We start from the raw sequence: 27,525 nt of genomic DNA, 5'->3' as shown, positions 1-27,525 counted from the left end.
TACGCTGACTAGTTTTAGGATTTTTCTTTGTGGCAGGATTTTATTCAGTCTTCCCTTGCGGCTGCGAACCTGTTACATACTTGCTGGTCTGTGTAAGGTGTGTGCCCTTAATATTAGGGGGTTATTGGAGGCTGTTTACACATAATGCTGTTGTGTGGTAACTCGGAGGGCCCAAGAATAATCAGAAGCCACCCACACGTCACGCAGTTCCATTAGTCTGATTTATAGCGGCCATTGGCCCTGCTGCATCAGGCAACACGTGCTCCTAATGACAGAAGAGTTTTATTAGACATGTTGGACGAGAATAAACCTGGGTATTGCGCTTTATAGCCACCTATACCCTAATACATACCTACATGTGAATAACAGCCACACTGTACAATGATCAAGAAGTGAAGACATATAAATATCCCAATATAAAGTGTAGTGGCACTTGAAGGGGTTGTTCACCTTTAAATTCACTAACCTCCGAAAATTCGTCAGCGACGGCTTCGCTCACACCGCCACACATCGCCAGGCGTAGATTTGCCAGGACAATGCTAATTCATTAAAATCCGAAGTTGCGTCCAGGATGTCGGGGAAGTTTTACTAGTGTAATTGCGCCAAGTGAAGCAAAGTTGCCCTGGCATTGCCTAATTTGCATACGGCAGAAGTTAAAGTTGAATGGACGTACATGTTGCAGCAAATACATTACACTACACAATCTCGGGAAAACTTAATAAAATAGAGTTGTAATATTGCTCTACACGAGCCCACTGTATAGTTTGTGTTCCATATCTCAGGAAATGTAGGGGGGAAGCTGGTTACCCCCAAAAAAATTGATGCTCTTTTTCAGCCTATCACCCTGAAAAAGTAAAAGTCGCCAGCGTTTTTTGGGACTTAAATTAAATGAAAAAATGTTCAACTATTTTTTGAAGAACTCCTATCTACTCTATTGCACTTCGCCTGGTCTGAGGTGGTGAAGGCAAGTCTGGCAAGAGAGAACGTTCAGTAAAATCCTCATATTAGTGAATTAGCGTAGTTACGTCCATTCGTCAGAGCGCGAATTCGCCAGGCATCAGGGAGGGAAGTACCGCTAGAGTCTATCTCCTTCGCTAGCGACATTACGCCAGTTAGGAAGTTAGTAAATCGGCGAAGAACCAAAATGACGTCACGCTAGCGAATTTTTGCCCGCATTAGTCACTTCGCCCTTTAGTAAATTTGCCCCATAGTATGATGTACGGGTGATATTCTGAGATAATTTGCAACTGGTTTTCATTTTTTGTGGTTTTTGAATGGGGGTCAGTGACTCCCATTTGACATCTGGAAAGCAGGAGAAGAAGGCAAATAATTCAAAGATTATAAATAATGAAGACCATGTTGCTTAGAATTAGTCATTCTATAATATACTACAAGTTCATTTAAAGGCGAACCACCCCTTTAAATAAACAGTATATGTGCCATGGTATAGAAGAATATGACTGAATTTAAACATCCAAATAAAAGTTTCTTGTGTAGGATATATTACATATTAACTGGCTAGATTCTAATAAGATTAAATGGGACATTTTACATAACCTTCATATTCAGATATATGATTAATCTTTCCTAAAACAATGTAGTGATGCAGGAAAAAAAAAGTTTTGAATGCATTTTACCTGCTAAAAGTGTCATTATATCAGAGCTGCAATGAGAGGTGGGAGTGTCTGTTCATTCTCTCACAGGAAATGGTCACAGCACTGACTGACAGGCTGAGCTCTGCTGTAGCTTGGAAAACTCCTCCCATCTCCCTGCCTGTGTTTCTGTTCCCAGTCTGCACATAACTGTCCTATGTCCATCTCTCTGCCATATCCCTGCCACCTGGGAGCTGTAGTTTAGGAACTTAAGGCTGCACATTTTGGACACCTGGGATATGGGGGGTAAACCCCTTTCTACCACTTTCTAGAAACATAATAGATGGATTTTTCCCATTTTACTAAGTCCAAGGCTGCTTCATGCTAGTTATATGCAGCTTGGAAGTCTTCCAGCCACCCTCCCCTTACGTGCACAGATTTATGCTGAAGCCGTTTGTAAAGCAAGCGTTCTCCCTCTATCTGATTATCATTGCTGCCCCCTGCGACCCACCCCCTCCTCGTTGTGTAGTGCAGGGAAATTCATTGGGGAGGGGGGAGGAGCGGGGTGGAGTGAAATCTAAACAGTTTCAGCGTTAAGCAGGCTAAATGTCTCACTGCTGGGATACAGCTGCTTTAAATCAGTGGATCACTTCTTCTCCTAGCTCCTCACTTGCCTGCCTGTTAGTGCTCCATTCTGCTCCCCTCACAACCTAATTGTTCGATGCCCTGTGCTTGTGTGACCCGCACCTAACCTGCCCTGCTGCAGCCCGTGCCCACCCGCGCTTCCGGGGTCCTTTTATAGGCCCGCCCCGCAGATGACATCACAATGATGTCACAAAAGGGGCGGGTGAGCAGACGTGAGACTATAAAACCGGAAGTTGGATGCCGGCATTTGAATGTGAGGAGCAGTGCGAGGTCGACCCAAACCCACCGTCCCGCGGGTATCGGGTCGGCCCGCACATCACTATTGTGTAGTGTGGAAAATACATTGTCGAGAGGGAGGGGAGATGAGTCGCTGGTCTCCGACCAGCTCCTGAGCTCCATTGTTCAGTCTGAAGGTGCACTGAGTCTGTGTGCAAGGGTGCCTGCCCTAAACTGGGCAAGTGGGCGGGTCAAGCGCAAGCAGCCCTGAGAAGGACCCAGGCTTGATTGACGTTTTTATCTTATAGGGTTACTTGATTAATTAGCCTTTAAAAATTACCTAATCTATTACGATATACTCAATTCTCCACATTATTAGTTAAAATTTGCATATTTGTTACATATATATAGGGAGGTATTTTTTTTTATAAAATTTTTATATATCAAGATGCTATATTATACATAAGTTTAGATAAAGACTTCTCCTAAAAAGGACCTTAGATTGAAGTCTATGTTGAGGCCCTTAGGTTCCAGTGTTCCCATTTTATATATCCTTCTGCTTTTGCATCTTAGAGTATCTTCTACAATGTTTACCCCCCTCCACTTTCTGGTTAATGTCTCCACACCCCAATATGTTAGACCCTTGGGGTTACATCTATGTACCGCCTTAAAATGTTTAGATACACTATGGGTTTCTATACCTTTCTCTATATTTCTCAGATGTTCCCTAATTCAACTTATTTTGTCGTTTGAATACTAAGCTCAAGGAGAACAGACCTTCCTGTGGGTCGGTTTTAAAAGGGGATTTCCCCGACGGCTGCCCTGGCTTGCTGTAACAGGACAGGAAATCAGGAAAAAGGGAGGAGCGTGATAAGAAATGCTAAGATAACAAATAAAGTGGACCCAAAAGGTATCTAAAACGTGTTTTATTCAATTTTATTGCAAAAAGAATTGATTAAGCTACAGTTCAAAATTATGGTATATGTCCCCTTTAAATATCTATGGAGCAGTAAAGGATGCCATTTATCCTATCTTTCTCATTCATCCATGTTTTGTAAAACTATTTTCAATTTTAATCGGTTTTGTATACTATGAAGCCTGTAATGCGATAGCTATATTTGTAGAAAGTTTTTTTTTTAATACAGATAAAGTCTTACTTAAAGGGTGGTTCACCTTTGAGTTAACTTTTAGTATGATGTAGAGAGGGATATTCTGAGACAATTTGCAATTGGTTTTCGTTTTGTATCATGTGTGGTTTTTGAGTTATTTCGCTTTTTATTCAGCAGCTCTCCAGTTTGCAGTTTCACCAATCTGGTTGCTAGGATGCAAATTACCCTAGCAACCATGCACTAATATGAATAATAGACTGGAATATGAATAGTATAGAGCCTGAACATAAAGATAAGTAATAAAAAGTAGCAGTAACGATACATTTATAACAGAGCATTTGTTTTGTAGATGGGAGTCAGTGACCCCAATTTGAAAGTTGGAAATAGTCAGAAAAAGAAGGCAAATAATTCAAAAACTATAAAAAAATAAATAATGAAGACCAATTGAAAAGTTGCTTAGAATTAGCCATTCTGTAACATACAAAAAGTTACCTTAAAGGTGAACAACCACTCTTGCTGCAGCTAGAGTTAATTTGAGGTATTCTAGTACCGTATATACTTGAGTATAAACCGAGTTTTTCAGCATCCAAAATGTGCTGAAAAAGTCTACCTCGGCTTATACTCGGGTCAGCGGGCAGTAGCTGAGATTGCAGTCACTTTTAATCATTCCTATACCAACAGTTCGCTTGGGGAGAGACTGCAATATCACACAGCGCCCTCTGTTGGTTATATGAAAGAATAACAGTGCGCCCTCTGTTGGTTGTATGAAAGAATAACAGTGACTGCAATATCACACAGCACCATCTGTTGGTTATATGAAAGAATAACAGTGCGCCCTCTGTTGGTTATATGAAAGAATAACAGTGACTGCAATATCACACAGCGCCATCTGTTGGTTATATGAAAGAATAACAGTGTGCCTTCTGTTGGTTATATAAAAGATTAACAGTGACTGCAATATCACACAGTGCCCTCTGTTGGTTATATGAAAGAATAACAGTGACTGCAATATCACACAGCGCCCTCTGTTGGTTATATGAAGGATTAACAGTGATGGCAATATCACACAGCGCCCTCTGTTGGTTATATGAAAGAATAACAGTGACTGCAATATCACACAGCGCTCTCTGTTGGTTATATGAAAGATTAACAGTGATGGCAATATCACACAGCGCCCTTTGTTGGTTATATGAAAGAATGACAGTGACTGCAATGTCACACAGCGGCCTTTGTTGGTTATACGAAAGATTAACAGTGATGGCAATATCACACAGCACCCTCTGCATATGGTAGTGGGACAGTGGGACAATGCACACAGTAATCCGTTTGGCATATCTCTCTCACCATCAACTTTGAAAAGAAGTCAGGTTGATCGATGGGGGGGTCGCTTTGGCGGAATGTGCGCTGCTGGGAGACAGGGCTGTATTTGTGTCTAGGCTTATACTAGAGTCAATAAGTTTTCCCAGTTTTCGTAGGTAAAATTAGGTACCTCAGCTTATACTCGGGTCGGCTTATATTCAAGTATATACGGTATGTTGTCAAGAATGACGTATTACAGAAAATAAACCAGTTTTTATTATCAATACCCATGAGATTAAATCGAGAGGATAATGAAAATTGAGAATATCTTTCCAAAATGTTTAATTAGAGGACATTCCCAGGGTAGATGTAAATAATTAGGTAAAGAAAAAACACATTTGGGAGAGCTGTTAAGGTATTTGCCATTATTTGAATGAAAGTTAAATCCTTTGTATGTCAAAGGGATCAATCTGTAATTTTGTTCTCTGAGTACTCCAGAAAGTAGTTTATAAAAGTAGAATTTACTAAGGATTCTGCAGAGACTTCATGATGCATTTTTTGCTGTGGATTCTGTGGGATGAGAATATTTTTCCATAGATGGGATTGAATGAACCAAATTTTGATACGAAACACAGAAAGAAATTGCCGGAGCTTGGTCTAACCCACTATGGAGTTGAGAAGCTGCTAGAAGCAACCTTGTGCCAGCGCTCAGTCTAACCCACACTCTGGAATTGACCAGCTGCAATAAACGATAAAAAGCCAATATTTGTACAGAGAGAAAAATTACCAGCACACAGTTTGCCTTTAATATTAATTGTGTGTATTACAAAAAAATGAGGTGTTAGTACCACATATTGGTCAAAATAGGTAAGCTCATGTGCCACGTAAAGGCCCCTCATTGTACGCAAGTCCAACACTAGCCATTAGCATTTAAGTTTTTAGTGCATTTAAAATCAAGTGCCCCAGCAAACAGTGTGACTGAGAAGTAAGACCAACAGTGCACTTACCATTTACACAGAAGCTCTAGTGAGAAAGCAAGGAGCTTTTAGGGCTCTTACAGACGAGTTAGAGTTACTTTCCGGTTTCATTTGTTCAGCCGCAGGGGAGCGCATGAGTAGACCCACTGATTTCTTTTCAATGGGGCTGTACTCACACAGACGCATGTAAGCACCGAACGCAGTTTGGGATGCAGCATGTTGCATTTTACCTACAATCGGTGCTTACATGCATCTGTGTGAGTACAGCCCAATTGAAAAGAATTCATTGCATCTACTCCTTGCACTCCCCTGCGGCTGAACACCTGAAACCAGAACGCAGGGGAGCGCAGGTAAAAATGCTCATCTGTAAGAGCCTTTAAGCCCCAGCCCATTAAAATACACCTGTAAATCATACCTTGTTTTAATGTCTCAATGTCAGCTATAGGCAATTTTTGGCTGCAATTTGTGCATAAAACACAGAAAAAAATCACCAGCGGTCGGTCAAACCCATGCTGTGGCGTTGACCAGCTGCTTTGTGCCAGTGCTCAGTCTAACCCACAATCTGGAGTTGACCAGCTGCTATGAATGATTTGAAGCCAATAATTGTACACAATGAGAAAGAGAAAAATTGCCGGCACACAGTTTGCCTTTAAAAACAATTATTACCAAAAATGAGGTGTTAGTACCACACTTTGGCCAACATATGTAAGCTCACGTGCCACGTCAAGGCCCCTCATTCCTACACTATCCCTTAGCATTCTGAGTATGTAGTAAATTTAAAATCAAGTCCCCCAGTAAACAGCGTGACTGGGTAGTAAGACCAACAGTGCACTTACCCTTAATTAAATTTTTCTCTCAACCAAATTTTATCTGATTGAAAGGAGATGTATTTGTTGTTGTTTTTTGTTAAAAAAATCTTTATTTGCACAAAACAATACATACAAAATTTAATGAAATATGACATTACAGTCGTGAATAGGATTACATATGTAAATTGGAGTAGGCCTACACATTCCTCATCCTACACCCAATAACCAGAAACATACACTACACATCTGATTGTCCTAAACAGTAAAATAGTTACAGTTTTTTTTCCCTGGGGTTAGAGTTGCCTCCTCTCGTATAGATTTTTCTGGCCTGAATGAGAAGTCCCTGCTTGGTAAAATCAAGGGAAATGGGCAAACTGGTGATGTCACGGAGCCGGGATTGGGCAGGTATGGGTCATTGGGGTGCAGAAATAGGCGTATTGGGCAGTGGGAGATGAGAGGGAATGTTTAAAAAGGAGTTTTTTCAGCGAACCACTTTAGGGAGGGAAGGAGAAGATTCTCCTTATTTCTGGGGAACAATCTAAAAACAACTGAATTGAAGAAATTATTTGGCAGATGAACCACCCATTTTATTGCCGGTAAATTAGTAATACTGGCCCCGGTTCTAGCTGGTGTTTTTCTGGCTAGCCAAGTCAAATATCAGCTGTGTGGCAACCTTAGGGGCTATACCTATTTTCACTCGGCACTGTATAAAATAAAATGCTATCAGGACATTTATAAGTATTCTTTTGTGTTTAAGTTGTTATTGGTAAGGGATTTCTCCCTACCAAGTCCTCGGACATACTGTATACCAGGTAGTAAGATGAAAGGTTGTATTGTGACCAATCAAAATAAGCAATCGTTTGGGTTATCGATTTCCTCTGATAGAATGTTACAAATCACTGTTTGTGCATAAAGCCTAATTTGGAGATATATTTGTTAAAGAATGAAATGGGGAAAGTGTAAATGAGAGAATCCTTTAAACTAGGCTTGTTGAACCAGAGGGGTAGTTGAAAATAAAACAATTTCTCTTTGTCAGAGATTTGACATTTGCTTATACAATCACCCCAACAAACAATATTTGTAGGGGAATTGAGATGTTGTAACCAATTAATATTTTTTCTTTTCCATTTAGGAGACTGGAGGCTAAGCCGAGCAGAGGAGACTCACGTTCCTTGTTAAAGGGGAAGGAAAGTCTTTTTAACTTGGGGGTGCCACAATTTAGGCATCCCAAGTGATTTTATTTACTTAACTGATAACCCAGGCTGCTGCTGCTCCTGTCAACAGAAAACTGCACCGGCCCAGGGTTCTTCCAGAGATCACCACAGAGTCATTCTCTTTTTTCACTTCTTCAGACATAACTGCACAGTGGTGTGAAATAGCTGTTTTTTTTTGTTGTTAAAGTATGGCTTTTCACTCTGCTGTGTATGTACAGCTGCGGGAATAAAGAATAAGCATGAACAGGATCCCTCTGTGTAGCTCACTGGGCCTCTGCAGTTTTCTGTTGATAGGAGCAGCAGCCCTGGGTATATACAATCACTTAGAGCTGCCTAACTTTTGGTACCTTCAAGTAAAAAACATGCTTTCTCCTTTAAAGGTAAGTAAGGGTAACCTGATAATCATATTTATGTAATCGGTATAGTATTTGCCATACTATAAAATTGTTTCTATAAACTTTCATTTCTAATATATTTTCCTTAGATTGTGTAGTTATTTTTAGATCTATATTAATATATTTGCCATTTTCAGAGATGTGCCTTGTTAATGCTGACTAGTTAAATCTCTGTAACCAGGTACCCCGAGACTATCATTTATTTTTGGACAGTAACATCAAAAAAATTAAAATGTAACAAAGTAATAACAATATGATGAACTGTGGCCCTACTTTGATAGCACTGATGTGCTTGTTTTAGAAACACTACTAAAGTTTATACAATCAACCTGCTGTGTAGCCATGGGGGCAGCCATTCAAAGCTGGAAAAAAGAAAAAAGGCACAGGTTTACATAGCAGATAACAGATAAACTATGTAGAATACAATGGGATTCTACAGAACTTTTCTGTTATCTTCTATGCCACCTGTACCTCTTCTCCTTTTTTCAGACTAAATCGCTGTCCCCATGTTTATCTGTATAAACTATAGTAGCCTTTCTGAAGCAAACACACCAGTTTTACCAGTACAGGGCAACAGTACATTACATTTTAATTCATTGTAAACACTTTTTTAGTTTCGGTAGAACAATTTTTTTGATATTTTTCCTTTCCAAATGAATTAAAAGTATTGAGCAAATTCACCATAGGATAGATGCATTTAAGAAAGATCAGCATTTTTTAGAAGGCAGTCCTTCCTTTTAAATTTAATGGTGCATTTTTCTGTTTATTATAAAAATGTGCCATCTTTTTTTTATCATTGGAAGTCATCAAACATAGAGCCAATAAAGATCTGCTGGAAGTTATATACCTAGATTTTAGATGTAATATTGTTTCTTTTCGATGCCTAGTTGCAATAGGACTTTAGCAGAAGAAAGGCCTTAATATATTTATTAGTTCAGTCTTTTGGGTTTAAACCCAGAAATAGACTCAAAGTTTGTAATATTGAGAAGATATTTTTTATATCATATATATTATGAGAAGGATTTTTCACAATTAAGAAAACCCAAATGCTGGTAAACACAAGGATAGATTATTAATATCCAGAGCAGGTAATCAGGAGGACATCTTGAGATATCTGATGAGGGATTCCAATGTTATGTTGAACAGTAGGAGTGAGAGAGGCCAACCCTGTCCAGTCCCTCTTTTTAGGTGGATTACTCCTCACATTTCATCAGCTGCGATTTTATGTGTCTTCGAAGAAGTGTATAGCAGCTGAAAAATATTCCATCACTAGCAGATGCCATAGCGGGCACTATTGCTACTTCTATTGTGAAAGCTATGGCAAAGGTTCAGGAGGTTCCAGTGGAAAAACACAAGCGCACACTATCTAAGCGTGACGAAATACCCTCCCGCACTTCTCACTCTCCGGATGTATCTGAAAGCTAGGGATCCAACAGGGATGTATTTTCGTCCCCTGCCCAATCAGAAGATGACGACAACGACGAGGAAGGAAATACCAGAGAGAAGGATACCTCTCACAACATTGATGGCATTATCATGGCCGTCATTGAGGTGCTAAAGCTGGACTCCAACACAGATTCCTCATATCATAAAGGTCTTTTTAAAAGAAAGAAAAAAATCTACAACCTGCTTTCCCTCGCATGAACAGCTGACAGCGGTAATCCAGGATGAGTGGAATTTGCCAAAAAGGGTATTTCAGGCATCACGCAGGTTCTCCAAGTCCTACCCCTTTCAAAGGAGTTTGTGGAGAAGTGGTCCATTCCACCACTAGTAGATGCGCCAGCCTCACACCTTTTCAAAACAACTACTCTACCAGTCATGGACGCAGCCACCTTCAAGGATACTACAGAGAAGAGGTTGGAAGGATCCCTAAAAGCGATCTTCTAAGTTGCAGGATCAGCTCTTCGGCCATCCCTAGCCTCAGCATGGGTGAACAGGGCCATAGAAGCATGGGCAACCTCGCTCATACTGGGCACACCCCAGGTAGAACTCATTCACACTGCTCATTGCATAGCAGAAACCAATGCATTCTTATGCAAAGCAGTTCTGGACACGGCGCAGCTCATAGAACGTACCTCGGCACTATCAGTGGCAGCACCGCGGACCTTATGGCTAAAGAACTGGTCATCCGACATCAGTTCCAATAAATTCTTTACAATTTTACCCTTTCAGGGTCTTCGACTGTTTGGGGAAAAAATTATCAGGCGACAGGGGGTAAGAGGGGTGATTTTTTTTGTGGCCAAAGCAGCAGGTCGACAAAAAAATCAAACTTTAAAAATCAAATTCAGGTCATTCTTTCGCTCCAAACCATCAGACAAACCTCGTTCAGGATGGATACCGAACAAGCCCCAAGGCAAGGTCACCCATGACAAGCCCTCATCGGCATGACTGGGCACCCCCTCCTGGGTCACAGAAGCACATAGGGGGACAGCTTCTCCGTTTCTGGGAGGCGTGGCTACGCCACTCTTCAGATTCCTGGGTGAAGGATATAGTCACAGACGGCTATCACATGCACTTCGCTTCTCTTCCCCACAGGAGATTCTTCATGTCAAAAGTCCGTCCACTGCAAGCAGAGCTCAGGCCTTCCAGGAATGTGTCAGATCTCTTTGGAACCTATGGGTAATCGAACCAGTCCCATCACAAACGAGATTTTACGACTACTACTCCAATCTCTTCATAGTTCCAAAGAAGGACAACACATTCAGACCAGTGCTGGACCTCAAAGAATTGAACCTCTTGATCAGATTTGTGCAGTTGAAGATGGAAACCTTGTGCTCCGTAATCTGGGGAATGGAACCAGGACAACTGCTGGTGTACTTGGGCATCAAAGACACTTATCTCCATGTCCCCAACTGGCCACCACACCACCAGTACCTCCGATTTGCCTTTGGCAAGCGGCATTTCCAGTTTGTAGCACTCCCGTTCAGGCTAACCTCAGCGCCATCCATCACACAGGTTGGCTTTTTCAGCTCAGATTGGCTCTTGATTCTGTGAGAACGTTCCTACATAGTTCCAAAGAAGGACAACACATTCAGACCGGTGCTGGACCTCAAAGAATTGAACCTCTTGATCAGATTTGTGCAGTTGAAGATGGAAACCTTTTGCTCCGTAATCTGGGGAATGGAACCAGGACAACTACTGGTGTCCTTCGGCATCAAAGACACATATCTCCATGTCCCCATCTGGCCACCCCACCACCAGCACCAGGCATTTCCAGTTTTTAGCACTCCCGTTCAGGCTAACTTCGGCACCTTCCATCACACAGGATGATTTTCCTCGGGTTGGAATGCGACACGCTGGAACAGAGAGTGTTCCTACCACAAGAGAAGCAACTCAAGCTCCGCAACCAGATTCAGCATTCCAGACATTCTCTCCTTTTTACAAAGAGGGATGGACGTAGGCCTTAAGCTAGGTTCACTGAAGGTCCAGGTATCGGCATTGTCTCTACTTTTTCAGCTCAGATTGGCTCTTGATTCTGTGAGAACGTTCCTACAAGGGGTGGCCCATATAGCCCCCCCCACGACAAACACTAGTTCCCACAGGGGATCTCAACATTGTTCTGGACGCACTCCTGGACCCCCAATTTGAGCCACTAGGCTCAGTTGAACCATCATGGATGATCTGGCACTTCGTACCAATCTGAAATTCTCGCCAAAGGTCGTTTCATCCTTTCATCTCAACCAAGACATAGTAGTGCCATCCCTATGTCCGGAGCCCAAGAACGGCTGCACGGCTTTGATATGGTCCGGCCCCTAAGAATATATCTGTCACGATCCAAAGTGTCTCGCAAATCAGATTGTCGGCTCGTCATTCCAGCCAACCAGAGCAGTGGGGGCAACATGGGCCTGGTGCAATTCTGCCTCGGCTGAGCAGATCTGCAGAGCGGCCATGGTCATCAATTCACACTTTCCGAAATTCTACCAAATTCATTCCTTTGCCTCCTCAGAGGCAGCCTTTCGTCGCAAAATACTGCACACAGCTGTGCAGGACTAAAGGCAACAAAAATTCAGTTACTATTTTCACCCTCCCTATTGTTGTTGGGGCTGCTTTGTTAAGTCCCCACTGGTCTCCTGTGTCCCCCGGAGAGGCCAGAGAAAATAGGATTTATGTACCTACCGGTAAATCCCTTTCTCTGTCGTCTATGGGGGACACAGGATTTCCCACCCTCTGTAAATAGTTGATTGTTGAAATAGTGTTACTGTTCTCTGTACCTCTCTGTGTCCAGTTACTTGGTACCAACTGAGTTGAATAGGAAAGTACTAGGGGTAAAGCTGGAACATCCAGGCATGCCCTCTTTTTCTTATCAAATCAAGTGTCCTGCCTCCAGGAGGATGGAGCTCAACCCCACTGGTCTCCTGTGTCCCCCTGTTGACTACAGAGAAACAGATTTACTAGTAGGTTAGTGATGTGCGGGTAGGCCCAATACCTGCGGGTTAACACATGGGTCTGGGTGGCAGTTTCTGACTTCCTGCATGATTTTTTAAAGATGCACGCCTCCCCTTTTGTGATGTCATCAGCTGAGCTGGACGGGTCGGCGCAGGGCCTTAAAATGGAAGCAGGGAGTTGGGCGGGTTAGGGTCGGATGCGGGTAAAACCCGACCCGCACATCACTACGGCAGATACATAAATCATATTTTATGTGCCAATTACAACCAATGCATTTTTTTTAACTTGTTTTGCTATGTAGATAATCTTTATACTAGTACTTCTTCCCAGATCTTCCTTTTTCAAGGCTCTTCTTTCCAGCGGTGATATGCTTCAGAGGAGTTTTATTAAACCATTTTGGGATCTGTTATCACCTTAGTAAGAGAAATTAGGCTTGATGTCAAAGGTTGTTTTGAGAAACAACGGTATTAAGCAAATGGGTCAAAATAGAGAAATTCAATTGATTAACTATTTGGTAAAGGGGTTGTTCACCTTTTAACATCTGTCCAAACATAAACAGTCTGGTCATTAAAGCATTTTACTTAACCATCTTTATTATTTAAAATAAACTCTTTTTTTTTTAAATTACAGATCACTTTAGCTGCAGGTCAGAAGCTCTTAAAGAGATACTGACACCAGAATTTAAACTATTTTTTACATCTGTCATAATATTGCCTTTGAAAGCTACTTATAACTTTGCCATAAAGTATTTTCACAATGCTTTTACAGTACCTGTCTGATGCCCCATGTTCCTATATGAGGGGGCTGCCATATTTGTGCAGCAGTAGTCCATTAGCATTAGAAACTTTAACTGACAGGCTGAGATGGGACAGTCAGGTTGGCAAAACAGTCAGGTTTAGAAACTTCAACTTACTTACAAAAACAATCCTCTCCATAAAAAACGATCAACATGACCTATAGGTAACTTTTAATATACATTCATATTTTAAAAAGTAGTTTTTAGTGTCAGTATCACTTTAAGTTTCTTTCTGTTCTCCACTTAGGGAGGGGATCTCTCACATCTTTGCCTGTGTGATGTGATGAAAGCCCAAGGAGGAAGTTCTGGACTGAAGAGCTACTGCACATTCCTTTCCTCTCCTGCTTCATTTGCATGTCTTCGACCCAACTGGCTGGCAAGATTTTACATAAGAGAATTAATTTCATTTATGTTCCAGAATATGACTTTGATTTTATCATTATAAACAATTGAAATGTACTATGCCACAAAAGAGATCATATTCAGTTAATCTATCCATAGAAAAAAAAAAATATATATAAATGTCAGCACAAAAGAAACCAAAAATAAACATTAAGAAACAAGTATTGCTCACCACAAAAAAAAAACAACTTTGTATTCATTCCTGTGATTTTTAAGAAGCATATTTATCAATGGATGAAAGTTACAGTTCACCATTAGATAAATACACTTATAGGAATGACTAGAAAGGGGGATGAGTTTTTTTGTGGTGAGCTCTGATGTCACATTAAGGGGCCTATCTATTATGCTGTGTAAATTGAGTCTTGCCAAAAAAGGTGATAAGGGTGAAGACACGCAGAGCTACTAGTAGCAGCTACTTGTCACATCTACAAAATAGACAATAGTGATTATTGGCTTATCTAAGACACTACGGGGTCCGTTTACTAAAGTGCGGTAAATCTGACTTTAAGTTTCCGCATGTTATCGCTGAGAATATTTTTACGCCAGAATATTCGCAGCGACTAAGTTTACTAAACAGCGATGCGCTCAGAAGTCATTGCTATCACTTGCGGTAACTACGTTAAGGAACGAGCTTACGTTGCGGTAATTTTAGTGAGTTGCGAATTTTCTGGCGAAAAATTAAGTTTTTGCGAATATTTATGCTATAAAATAGTCTTGTTTTATGGCGGTTATTATGGCAATTTTTACTGTGACATTTATGGCCAGAAATGCATCTTCAAAACTCATAAACTTTATTGACTGATGATTATACCATCCAACAACATCACCAGAGTGACACCAATCAAACATGTCTGCATCATATAAACCCTTCTGCCAATAGAATCATAGGAACAAGAAATGATACCAGTCAATCTCTTTGCTTCATAGAAATGCACAGTTTAATGTAGCCAATCACAATGAAACCAAAAAAACGTAGAGGCTGACGAATCCTTGGACTGTGATGCCGCTGCCAATAATACGACTCTGAGCTGAAACTGCTGCTGTTGCAACAGATAGAAGCAGAAGCCAAAACATCCTGACAGCAATAGCTACAGATCTCTCTCCTGTCAGCAAAGAATGATGGGTAAAAAAAAACAGTATTATGGGATATTTCCTGCCCCTTGAGAATTTTCTGGCGAAAAAAATACTTTTACGCCACTACATAGGTGGCGGTAAAAGTTTGCGAATATTCTGGCGTTAATTTTGTCTTTAGCACATTTCGCTGTTTAGTAAACCATGCGTTAATGTGTACGTAGCGTTATTTTCAGCGAATGCGATAACTGGCGAACAATTATTCTTGCGCAAGAAAATTCGCAAATTTATATTTACCACAGGTTAGTAAACTGGCGATAACATATTTGGCGAAAATTCTGTCTATATATTGTGCGAATATTTTTAACGCACTTTAGTAAACGGACCCCTACGTATGTTTTAGCAGAGGCAAGTCTTAGTATTGTCTATGGCAGGATAATTTTTTGGCTTTTTATAGCTGCTACTAGTGGCCCTGTGTGTTTTCACCCTAAACGTTGTGTAACATAAACAGCAAATTCCTCAGCTTTTGTGCGCCTTCCAAATTCCACATTTGGCGGCATTAGAAAAGTAGAATGGATGAATGTTGTTTCTTTGCTGTATTTTTACACAACAGTAAATATTCCCCGTAGTGTCAGTCAATCGTCAAGTCAAGTCATTATAAAGTTCAAGAATGCCATTGAAACATACAATTTATCTTCTGGACCTGTTTACCCAATACTTAGCTTTTCTTGCTAACTGTTTAAACTTTTTTTCCTAGAAACGATTTATTTTTTGTGGAGGAAGAGTTATCTTCTATGAAAGGAATGCTGTCTTCCATCTCTAAAATAGTCATTTTGGAGGTAGGGCAGTTGATTATCTCTATAACTCTGTGACCTATCTCTTGCTTTCAATACATAATTCTCAATAGTCATGTCAGCTGTCTAGGTATAATTCAACTGTTTTTGCATGACATGACATGCGGGAGAGACTTATAATTGCACGTTGTCTTTTGGTGTTTCATATTTTATGCAGTTCTTTACACAGATTATACCCCATTCACGTCTGTCATCTTACAATATAAGCTTCCTATCACGTTCATTCACAGTAAAGTCAGTTATATGTTAATCATATCACACACATACACAGAGCTTACAATCTAAAGATCCTATCCTTTCATACATAGTAGGGTCAGTTGTAGCGTGTGGTTGTATAAAGGAGTGATTGGAAACAATGTGGATTTAGTGAATCTGGTGTTTGAACTACTGAATTACATACTAGTGAAGAAGCACAGAATACTGAAGTGTTTAACTCATTGCATGTTGGGAGGGACACCGTGATCGATAAAGCTCGGCTATACCCCTCAATAGAGCAGTGAAACCCTTTATCAGACGGGATAGTAGCGAACAGCTTAGCTTCTGGCTTGTGAGTGTGAAAGGGTTTTTACCTTACAAAATATATAATCACTAGAAAAGGTCCTACCTTCTGTTCTTCAAATGTGCCATCATCATTTGTTTCAAGTCATCTGGCTTCTTCTTCTTCTTATTTCTATAGCGCCGTCACATTTTATGCAGTGCATTTTACAGATTATATATCATTCACATCAGTCCCTGCCCCACAAGGAGAGTTTACAATCTAAGGATCCTATTACGTTCATAGACAGAAGGGTCAGTTGTAGCATTTAGGTTGTGTAAGTGAGTGATTGCAATCAATTTGGATGATTTTATGAATCTGGTGTTTGAACTACTGAATTTCATACTTGTGAAGAAGCACAGAATGCTGAAGTGTTTAACTCATTGCATGTTGGGAGGGACACCTTGATTGAGAAAGCCTGGCTTTACCCTTTATTAGAGCCGTGAAACCCTTTATCCTTCATGCTCCGAGTGAACAGGCACTACTGTCTGTCTTCCGTAATGAGGTATGCCTTCTTCCCCACATTACAGTCGAGCGTGCACTATCAGACGGGACAGTAGTGAACAGCTTAGCTCCTGGCTTGTGAGTGTGAAAGGGTTTTTACCTTACAACATAAATAATCATTAGAAAAGGTCCTACCTTCTGTTCTTCAAATGTGCCATCATCATTTGTTTCAAGTCATCTGGCTTCTTCTTCTTATTTCTATAGTGTCGTCACATTTTATGCAGTGCATTTTACAGATTATATATCATTCTCATCAGTCCCTGCCCCCCTTTTAGAGCTTACAATCTAAGGATCCTATTACGTTCATAGACAGAAGGGTCAGTTGTAGCATTTAGGTTGTGTAAGTGAGTGATTGCAATCAATTTGGATGATTTTGTGAATCTGGTGTTTGAACTACTGAATCGCATACTTGTGAAGAAGCACAGAATGCTGAAGTGTTTAACTCATTGCATGTTGGGAGGGACACTTTGATTGAGAAAGCCTGGCTTAACCCTTTATTAGAGACGTGAAACCCTTTATCCTTCATGCTCCGAGTGAACAGGCACTACTGTCTGTCTTCCGTAATGAGGTATGCCTTCTTCCCCACATTACAGTCGAGCGTGCACTATCAGACGGGACAGTAGCGAACAGCTTAGCTCCTGGCTTGTGAGTGTGAAAGGGTTTTTACCTTACAACATAAATAATCATTAGAAAAGGTCCTACCTTCTGTTCTTCAAATGTGCCATCATCATTTGTTTCAAGTCATCTGGCTTCTTCTTCTTATTTCTATAGCGCCGTCACATTTTATGCAGTGCATTTTACAGATTATGTATCATTCTCATCAGTCCCTGCCCCCCTTTTAGAGCTTACAATCTAAGGATCCTATTACGTTCATAGACAGAAGGGTCAGTTGTAGCATTTAGGTTGTGTAAGTGAGTGATTGCAATCAATTTGGATGATTTTGTGAATCTGGTGTTTGAACTACTGAATCGCATACTTGTGAAGAAGCACAGAATGCTGAAGTGTTTAACTCATTGCATGTTGGGAGGGACACTTTGATTGAGAAAGCCTGGCTTTACACTTTATTAGAGACGTGAAACCCTTTATCCTTCATGCTCCGAGTGAACAGGCACTACTGTCTGTCTTCCGTAATGAGGTATGCCTTCTTCCCCACATTACAGTCGAGTGTGCACTATCAGACGGGACAGTAGCGAACAGCTTAGCTTCTGGCTTGTGAGTCTGAAAGAGTTTTTACCTTACACGATATATAATCATTAGAAAAGGTCCTACCTTCTGTTCTTCAAATGTGCCATCATCATTTGTTTCAAGTCATCTGGCTTCTTCTTATTTCTATAGCGCCGTCACATTTTATGCAGTGCATTTTACAGATTATATATCATTCAGATCAGTCCCTGCCCCACAAGGAGAGCTTACAATCTAAGGATCCTATTACGTTCATAGACAGAAGGGTCAGTTGTAGCGTTTAGGTTGTGTAACTGAGTGATTGCAATCAATTTGGATGATTTTATGAATCTTGTGTTTGAACTACTGAATTTCATACTTGTGAAGAAGCACAGAATGCTGAAGTGTTTAACTCATTGCATGTTGGGAGGGACACTTTGATTGAGAAAGCCTGGCTTTACCCTTTATTAGAGACATGAAACCCTTTATCCTTCATGCTCCGAGTGAACAGGCACTACTGTCTGTCTTCCGTAATGAGGTATGCCTTCTTCCCCACATTACAGTCGAGCGTGCACTATCAGACGGGACAGTAGCGAACAGCTTAGCTCCTGGCTTGTGAGTGTGAAAGGGTTTTTACCTTACAACATAAATAATCATTAGAAAAGGTCCTACCTTCTGTTCTTCAAATGTGCCATCATCATTTGTTTCAAGTCATCTGGCTTCTTCTTCTTATTTCTATAGCGCCGTCACATTTTATGCAGTGCATTTTACAGATTATGTATCATTCTCATCAGTCCCTGCCCCCCTTTTAGAGCTTACAATCTAAGGATCCTATTACGTTCATAGACAGAAGGGTCAGTTGTAGCATTTAGGTTGTGTAAGTGAGTGATTGCAATCAATTTGGATGATTTTGTGAATCTGGTGTTTGAACTACTGAATCGCATACTTGTGAAGAAGCACAGAATGCTGAAGTGTTTAACTCATTGCATGTTGGGAGGGACACTTTGATTGAGAAAGCCTTGCTTACCCTTTATTAGAGACGTGAAACCCTTTATCCTTCATGCTCCGAGTGAACAGGCACTACTGTCTGTCTTCCGTAATGAGGTATGCCTTCTTCCCCACATTACAGTCGAGCGTGCACTATCAGACGGGACAGTAGCGAACAGCTTAGCTCCTGGCTGGTGAGTGTGAAAGGGTTTTTACCTTACAACATAAATAATCATTAGAAAAGGTCCTACCTTCTGTTCTTCAAATGTGCCATCATCATTTGTTTCAAGTCATCTGGCTTCTTCTTATTTCTATAGCGCCGTCATATTTTATGCAGTGCATTTTACAGATTATATATAATTCTCATCAGTCCCTGCCCCCCTTTTAGAGCTTACAATCTAAGGATCCTATTACGTTCATAGACAGATGGGTCAGTTGTAGCATTTAGGTTGTGTAACTGAGTGATTGCAATCAATTTGGATGATTTTATGAATCTGGTGTTTGAACTACTGAATTGCATACTTGTGAAGAAGCACAGAATGCTGAAGTGTTTAACTCATTGCATGTTGGGAGGGACACTTTGATTGAGAAAGCCTGGCTTTACCCTTTATTAGAGACGTGAAACCCTTTATCCTTCATGCTCCGAGTGAACAGGCACTACTGTCTGTCTTCCGTAATGAGGTATGCCTTCTTCCCCACATTACAGTCGAGCGTGCACTATCAGACGGGACAGTAGCGAACAGCTTAGCTTCTGGCTTGTGAGTCTGAAAGAGTTTTTACCTAACACGATATATAATCATTAGAAAAGGTCCTACCTTCTGTTCTTCAAATGTGCCATCATCATTTGTTTCAAGTCATCTGGCTTCTTCTTATTTCTATAGCGCCGTCACATTTTATGCAGTGCATTTTACAGATTATATATCATTCAGATCAGTCCCTGCCCCACAAGGAGAGCTTACAATCTAAGGATCCTATTACGTTCATAGACAGAAGGGTCAGTTGTAGCGTTTAGGTTGTGTAACTGAGTGATTGCAATCAATTTGGATGATTTTATGAATCTTGTGTTTGAACTACTGAATTTCATACTTGTGAAGAAGCACAGAATGCTGAAGTGTTTAACTCATTGCATGTTGGGAGGGACACTTTGATTGAGAAAGCCTGGCTTTACCCTTTATTAGAGACGTGAAACCCTTTATCCTTCATGCTCCGAGTGAACAGGCACTACTGTCTGTCTTCCGTAATGAGGTATGCCTTCTTCCCCACATTACAGTCGAGCGTGCACTATCAGACGGGACAGTAGCGAACAGCTTAGCTCCTGGCTTGTGAGTGTGAAAGGGTTTTTACCTTACAACATAAATAATCATTAGAAAAGGTCCTACCTTCTGTTCTTCAAATGTGCCATCATCATTTGTTTCAAGTCATCTGGCTTCTTCTTCTTATTTCTATAGCGCCGTCACATTTTATGCAGTGCATTTTACAGATTATGTATCATTCTCATCAGTCCCTGCCCCCCTTTTAGAGCTTACAATCTAAGGATCCTATTACGTTCATAGACAGATGGGTCAGTTGTAGCATTTAGGTTGTGTAACTGAGTGATTGCAATCAATTTGGATGATTTTATGAATCTGGTGTTTGAACTACTGAATTGCATACTTGTGAAGAAGCACAGAATGCTGAAGTGTTTAACTCATTGCATGTTGGGAGGGACACTTTGATTGAGAAAGCCTGGCTTTACCCTTTATTAGAGACGTGAAACCCTTTATCCTTCATGCTCCGAGTGAACAGGCACTACTGTCTGTCTTCCGTAATGAGGTATGCCTTCTTCCCCACATTACAGTCGAGCGTGCACTATCAGACGGGACAGTAGCGAACAGCTTAGCTTCTGACTTGTGAGTCTGAAAGAGTTTTTACCTAACACGATATATAATCATTAGAAAAGGTCCTACCTTCTGTTCTTCAAATGTGCCATCATCATTTGTTTCAAGTCATCTGGCTTCTTCTTATTTCTATAGCGCCGTCACATTTTATGCAGTGCATTTTACAGATTATATATCATTCAGATCAGTCCCTGCCCCACAAGGAGAGCTTACAATCTAAGGATCCTATTACGTTCATAGACAGAAGGGTCAGTTGTAGCGTTTAGGTTGTGTAACTGAGTGATTGCAATCAATTTGGATGATTTTATGAATCTTGTGTTTGAACTACTGAATTTCATACTTGTGAAGAAGCACAGAATGCTGAAGTGTTTAACTCATTGCATGTTGGGAGGGACACTTTGATTGAGAAAGCCTGGCTTTACCCTTTATTAGAGACGTGAAACCCTTTATCCTTCATGCTCCGAGTGAACAGGCACTACTGTCTGTCTTCCGTAATGAGGTATGCCTTCTTCCCCACATTACAGTCGAGCGTGCACTATCAGACGGGACAGTAGCGAACAGCTTAGCTTCTGGCTTGTGAGTCTGAAAGAGTTTTTACCTTACACGATATATAATCATTAGAAAAGGTCCTACCTTCTGTTCTTCAAATGTGCCATCATCATTTGTTTCAAGTCATCTGGCTTCTTCTTATTTCTATAGCGCCGTCACATTTTATGCAGTGCATTTTACAGATTATATATCATTCAGATCAGTCCCTGCCCCACAAGGAGAGCTTACAATCTAAGGATCCTATTACGTTCATAGACAGAAGGGTCAGTTGTAGCGTTTAGGTTGTGTAACTGAGTGATTGCAATCAATTTGGATGATTTTATGAATCTTGTGTTTGAACTACTGAATTTCATATTTGTGAAGAAGCACAGAATGCTGAAGTGTTTAACTCATTGCATGTTGGGAGGGACACTTTGATTGAGAAAGCCTTGCTTTACCCTTTATTAGAGACGTGAAACCCTTTATCCTTCATGCTCCGAGTGAACAGGCACTACTGTCTGTCTTCCGTAATGAGGTATGCCTTCTTCCCCACATTACAGTCGAGCGTGCACTATCAGACGGGACAGTAGCGAACAGCTTAGCTCCTGGCTGGTGAGTGTGAAAGGGTTTTTACCTTACAACATAAATAATCATTAGAAAAGGTCCTACCTTCTGTTCTTCAAATGTGCCATCATCATTTGTTTCAAGTCATCTGGCTTCTTCTTATTTCTATAGCGCCGTCACATTTTATGCCGTCCATTTTACAGATTATATATCATTCACATCAGTCCCTGCCCCCCTTTTAGAGCTTACAATCTAAGGATCCTATTACGTTCATAGACAGAAGGGTCAGTTGTAGCGTTTAGGTTGTGTAACTGAGTGATTGCAATCAATTTGGATGATTTTATGAATCTGGTGTTTGAACTACTGAATTGCATACTTGTGAAGAAGCACAGAATGCTGAAGTGTTTAACTCATTGCATGTTGGGAGGGACACTTTGATTGAGAAAGCCTGGCTTTACCCTTTATTAGAGACGTGAAACCCTTTATCCTTCATGCTCCGAGTGAACAGGCACTACTGTCTGTCTTCCGTAATGAGGTATGCCTTCTTCCCCACATTACAGTCGAGCGTGCACTATCAGACGGGACAGTAGCGAACAGCTTAGCTCCTGGCTTGTGAGTGTGAAAGGGTTTTTACCTTACAACATAAATAATCATTAGAAAAGGTCCTACCTTCTGTTCTTCAAATGTGCCATCATCATTTGTTTCAAGTCATCTGGCTTCTTCTTCTTATTTCTATAGCGCCGTCACATTTTATGCAGTGCATTTTACAGATTATGTATCATTCTCATCAGTCCCTGCCCCCCTTTTAGAGCTTACAATCTAAGGATCCTATTACGTTCATAGACAGATGGGTCAGTTGTAGCATTTAGGTTGTGTAACTGAGTGATTGCAATCAATTTGGATGATTTTATGAATCTTGTGTTTGAACTACTGAATTTCATACTTGTGAAGAAGCACAGAATGCTGAAGTGTTTAACTCATTGCATGTTGGGAGGGACACCTTTGATTGAGAAAGCCTGGCTTTACCCTTTATTAGAGCCGTGAAACCCTTTATCCTTCATGCTCCGAGTGAACAGGCACTACTGTCTGTCTTCCGTAATGAGGTATGCCTTCTTCCCCACATTACAGTCGAGCGTGCACTATCAGACGGGACAGTAGCGAACAGCTTAGCTTCTGGCTTGTGAGTCTGAAAGAGTTTTTACCTTACACGATATATAATCATTAGAAAAGGTCCTACCTTCTGTTCTTCAAATGTGCCATCATCATTTGTTTCAAGTCATCTGGCTTCTTCTTATTTCTATAGCGCCGTCACATTTTATGCAGTGCATTTTACAGATTATATATCATTCAGATCAGTCCCTGCCCCACAAGGAGAGCTTACAATCTAAGGATCCTATTACGTTCATAGACAGAAGGGTCAGTTGTAGCGTTTAGGTTGTGTAACTGAGTGATTGCAATCAATTTGGATGATTTTATGAATCTTGTGTTTGAACTACTGAATTTCATACTTGTGAAGAAGCACAGAATGCTGAAGTGTTTAACTCATTGCATGTTGGGAGGGACACTTTGATTGAGAAAGCCTTGCTTTACCCTTTATTAGAGACGTGAAACCCTTTATCCTTCATGCTCCGAGTGAACAGGCACTACTGTCTGTCTTCCGTAATGAGGTATGCCTTCTTCCCCACATTACAGTCGAGCGTGCACTATCAGACGGGACAGTAGCGAACAGCTTAGCTCCTGGCTGGTGAGTGTGAAAGGGTTTTTACCTTACAACATAAATAATCATTAGAAAAGGTCCTACCTTCTGTTCTTCAAATGTGCCATCATCATTTGTTTCAAGTCATCTGGCTTCTTCTTATTTCTATAGCGCCGTCATATTTTATGCAGTGCATCTTACAGATTATATATAATTCTCATCAGTCCCTGCCCCCCTTTTAGAGCTTACAATCTAAGGGTCCTATTACGTTCATAGACAGATGGGTCAGTTGTAGCATTTAGGTTGTGTAACTGAGTGATTGCAATCAATTTGGATGATTTTATGAATCTTGTGTTTGAACTACTGAATCGCATACTTGTGAAGAAGCACAGAATGCTGAAGTGTTTAACTCATTGCATGTTGGGAGGGACACTTTGATTGAGAAAGCCTGGCTTAACCCTTTATTAGAGACGTGAAACCCTTTATCCTTCATGCTCCGAGTGAACAGGCACTACTGTCTGTCTTCCGTAATGAGGTATGCCTTCTTCCCCACATTACAGTCGAGCGTGCACTATCAGACGGGACAGTAGCGAACAGCTTAGCTCCTGGCTTGTGAGTGTGAAAGGGTTTTTACCTTACAACATAAATAATCATTAGAAAAGGTCCTACCTTCTGTTCTTCAAATGTGCCATCATCATTTGTTTCAAGTCATCTGGCTTCTTCTTCTTATTTCTATAGCGCCGTCACATTTTATGCAGTGCATTTTACAGATTATGTATCATTCTCATCAGTCCCTGCCCCCCTTTTAGAGCTTACAATCTAAGGATCCTATTACGTTCATAGACAGAAGGGTCAGTTGTAGCATTTAGGTTGTGTAAGTGAGTGATTGCAATCAATTTGGATGATTTTGTGAATCTGGTGTTTGAACTACTGAATCGCATACTTGTGAAGAAGCACAGAATGCTGAAGTGTTTAACTCATTGCATGTTGGGAGGGACACTTTGATTGAGAAAGCCTGGCTTAACCCTTTATTAGAGACGTGAAACCCTTTATCCTTCATGCTCCGAGTGAACAGGCACTACTGTCTGTCTTCCGTAATGAGGTATGCCTTCTTCCCCACATTACAGTCGAGCGTGCACTATCAGACGGGACAGTAGCGAACAGCTTAGCTTCTGGCTTGTGAGTCTGAAAGAGTTTTTTACCTTACACGATATATAATCATTAGAAAAGGTCCTACCTTCTGTTCTTCAAATGTGCCATCATCATTTGTTTCAAGTCATCTGGCTTCTTCTTATTTCTATAGCGCCGTCACATTTTATGCAGTGCATTTTACAGATTATATATCATTCAGATCAGTCCCTGCCCCACAAGGAGAGCTTACAATCTAAGGATCCTATTACGTTCATAGACAGAAGGGTCAGTTGTAGCGTTTAGGTTGTGTAACTGAGTGATTGCAATCAATTTGGATGATTTTATGAATCTTGTGTTTGAACTACTGAATTTCATATTTGTGAAGAAGCACAGAATGCTGAAGTGTTTAACTCATTGCATGTTGGGAGGGACACTTTGATTGAGAAAGCCTTGCTTTACCCTTTATTAGAGACGTGAAACCCTTTATCCTTCATGCTCCGAGTGAACAGGCACTACTGTCTGTCTTCCGTAATGAGGTATGCCTTCTTCCCCACATTACAGTCGAGCGTGCACTATCAGACGGGACAGTAGCGAACAGCTTAGCTCCTGGCTGGTGAGTGTGAAAGGGTTTTTACCTTACAACATAAATAATCATTAGAAAAGGTCCTACCTTCTGTTCTTCAAATGTGCCATCATCATTTGTTTCAAGTCATCTGGCTTCTTCTTATTTCTATAGCGCCGTCACATTTTATGCAGTGCATTTTACAGATTATATATCATTCTCATCAGTCCCTGCCCCCCTTTTAGAGCTTACAATCTAAGGATCCTATTACGTTCATAGACAGAAGGGTCAGTTGTAGCGTTTAGGTTGTGTAACTGAGTGATTGCAATCAATTTGGATGATTTTATGAATCTGGTGTTTGAACTACTGAATTGCATACTTGTGAAGAAGCACAGAATGCTGAAGTGTTTAACTCATTGCATGTTGGGAGGGACACTTTGATTGAGAAAGCCTGGCTTTACCCTTTATTAGAGACGTGAAACCCTTTATCCTTCATGCTCCGAGTGAACAGGCACTACTGTCTGTCTTCCGTAATGAGGTATGCCTTCTTCCCCACATTACAGTCGAGCGTGCACTATCAGACGGGACAGTAGCGAACAGCTTAGCTCCTGGCTTGTGAGTGTGAAAGGGTTTTTACCTTACAACATAAATAATCATTAGAAAAGGTCCTACCTTCTGTTCTTCAAATGTGCCATCATCATTTGTTTCAAGTCATCTGGCTTCTTCTTATTTCTATAGCGCCGTCACATTTTATGCAGTGCATTTTACAGATTATATATCATTCACATCAGTCCCTGCCCCCCTTTAGAGCTTACAATCTAAGGATCCTATTACGTTCATAGACAGAAGGGTCAGTTGTAGCGTTTAGGTTGTGTAACTGAGTGATTGCAATCAATTTGGATGATTTTATGAATCTGGTGTTTGAACTACTGAATTGCATACTTGTGAAGAAGCACAGAATGCTGAAGTGTTTAACTCATTGCATGTTGGGAGGGACACTTTGATTGAGAAAGCCTGGCTTTACCCTTTATTAGAGACGTGAAACCCTTTATCCTTCATGCTCCGAGTGAACAGGCACTACTGTCTGTCTTCCGTAATGAGGTATGCCTTCTTCCCCACATTACAGTCGAGCGTGCACTATCAGACGGGACAGTAGCGAACAGCTTAGCTTCTGGCTTGTGAGTCTGAAAGAGTTTTTACCTAACACGATATATAATCATTAGAAAAGGTCCTACCTTCTGTTCTTCAAATGTGCCATCATCATTTGTTTCAAGTCATCTGGCTTCTTCTTATTTCTATAGCGCCGTCACATTTTATGCAGTGCATTTTACAGATTATATATCATTCAGATCAGTCCCTGCCCCACAAGGAGAGCTTACAATCTAAGGATCCTATTACGTTCATAGACAGAAGGGTCAGTTGTAGCGTTTAGGTTGTGTAACTGAGTGATTGCAATCAATTTGGATGATTTTATGAATCTTGTGTTTGAACTACTGAATTTCATACTTGTGAAGAAGCACAGAATGCTGAAGTGTTTAACTCATTGCATGTTGGGAGGGACACCTTGATTGAGAAAGCCTGGCTTTACCCTTTATTAGAGCGTGAAACCCTTTATCCTTCATGCTCCGAGTGAACAGGCACTACTGTCTGTCTTCCGTAATGAGGTATGCCTTCTTCCCCACATTACAGTCGAGCGTGCACTATCAGACGGGACAGTAGCGAACAGCTTAGCTTCTGGCTTGTGAGTCTGAAAGAGTTTTTACCTTACACGATATATAATCATTAGAAAAGGTCCTACCTTCTGTTCTTCAAATGTGCCATCATCATTTGGTTTCAAGTCATCTGGCTTCTTCTTATTTCTATAGCGCCGTCACATTTTATGCAGTGCATTTTACAGATTATATATCATTCAGATCAGTCCCTGCCCCACAAGGAGAGCTTACAATCTAAGGATCCTATTACGTTCATAGACAGAAGGGTCAGTTGTAGCGTTTAGGTTGTGTAACTGAGTGATTGCAATCAATTTGGATGATTTTATGAATCTTGGTGTTTGAACTACTGAATTCATATTTGTGAAGAAGCACAGAATGCTGAAGTGTTTAACTCATTGCATGTTGGGAGGGACACTTTGATTGAGAAAGCCTTGCTATACCCTTTATTAGAGACGTGAAACCCTTTATCCTTCATGCTCCGAGTGAACAGGCACTACTGTCTG

The 27,525-nt window shown here is 40.8% G+C and overlaps 1 long non-coding RNA gene across 1 annotated transcript; it reads left to right on the top strand.

Annotated features, from left to right (window-relative positions):
- The first annotated feature begins 13 nt into the window (after positions 1-13).
- LOC121395021 lies at positions 14-13,974 on the top strand. Its single transcript, XR_005962179.1, has 4 exons — positions 14-97; positions 3,215-3,363; positions 7,780-8,241; positions 13,686-13,974. It is a non-coding gene; the product is annotated as an uncharacterized LOC121395021 (long non-coding RNA).
- Positions 13,975-27,525: the final 13,551 nt, after the last annotated feature.

This window comes from Xenopus laevis, chromosome 6S, assembly GCF_017654675.1.
Source record: "Xenopus laevis strain J_2021 chromosome 6S, Xenopus_laevis_v10.1, whole genome shotgun sequence".
Classification (NCBI taxonomy): domain Eukaryota; kingdom Metazoa; phylum Chordata; class Amphibia; order Anura; family Pipidae; genus Xenopus; species Xenopus laevis.
This window is presented reverse-complemented; position numbering and strand designations above follow the sequence as displayed.